Here is a 1,376-nt window from a genome sequence, read left to right as displayed (position 1 = left end):
CACTTCTACTCCTGAATGCTGTGCTCTCAGCCATTCTGATCTTTTCACAGCACGCTTCCTGAAAAAAGAAATTTCCAAAGCTGTCTCCTAATGCAGAATGACTGTCCCTCATGTCTGGTTTACTCTCTTTTCATTGCACCATCTGCTGTATGCGTACCTTACAATTTTGTTTTTTTCCCCTCATATTACAGTGACCTCTCATGGACACCCACCAACTGCCACCATCATGGCTGCTTCCTTTCTTCTGAGGGGATTTTTCCAGCAGGCAATAGATTTTGCAGCCATTAGACCTGTACTTCAGCACACGGAAATACTGAAATGCATGGAACTCCGGTTTTATTTAACCTTAGTGGGTCTTAATTTCAATAACCTAATGCCAGTGCTGGCTGATCTTGTTTAGCTGTCACAATCCCCAGTTTCTCGTGTAGGTAAATACCTAAAGACTCTTGTTTCCTAACTCATAAGTGCATGTTGATTGTCACTATTTGACATTCAACAGCCATAGTTAAACCAATTGCCTGCTTAACTGTGTTTAGGGCACTTAATCTCCGCTGGAGAACTTGGGGATTTTCTCAAGTTCTTCTAACACCTCCATGTGTGCGCGAACACCCATTAGAGGCAAAGCCTGCTGCACCAGCTCCACGTTGTCTTGGCTCCTCGCAAACTCCCTCCAGATGTCCGCACAGCCTCCTGCTCCCTAAAACTAATCAGAGCTTACAGCACACCACGTCCTGCCGCACAGAGCTCAACTGTTGCTTTTTGGGTCTTAATGGCCAATCCCTTCCCTCCCCGTGCCTCTGGTGCACTGCCCAATGCAGATAACAAATGCTTCGCTGCTGAACCATGTGGGTGTGAAGGCCCCTGGGCTCAATTAAACAGCGCAAGAGGCAGTAAATATACCATGTGGGCCAGTGCATTAAATCACTCGACACAGGGAAGAGTCGGACGCCAAAGAGGTTTGGGTTGGAGGTGGGCTGCATGAACTTGCACCCATGCTGCAATTTAATACCTCTGCCGCAAGTTAATGACAATTGTGATCAGGCAGGACGATGTCCCCTTTCTTCCTTCCTCTCCTGCTTTTATATGTTTCCAGCACTCTCCCCAATAAATTAATGCCTTTCACCCTCTCCTTCTTTTCCCATTTTGTTTTACTGCCTCCATGCTGTTCCTCTTTATTTCCAGTATTTTATTTCAAGGAGCCAGTTTGAAGTGCTCTCAGCCCATCTGCTGGCTTGGGTTCGAACGAGGGCTGGAACAAGACGAGGAGGTTTGGAAGCCACGAGCTATTTATAGTGTATTTGTTCTTTCACATTGGCACAGAACTTTGTTTATAGTATCACCTGCGGTAGAAGCCAAGCCAGGGGACCACAGCTCAC

Source organism: Gallus gallus, chromosome 1 (genome assembly GCF_016699485.2).
Source record: "Gallus gallus isolate bGalGal1 chromosome 1, bGalGal1.mat.broiler.GRCg7b, whole genome shotgun sequence".
In the NCBI taxonomy this organism is placed as follows: Eukaryota; Metazoa; Chordata; class Aves; order Galliformes; family Phasianidae; genus Gallus; species Gallus gallus.
Note: the sequence above shows the minus strand (reverse complement) of the source record.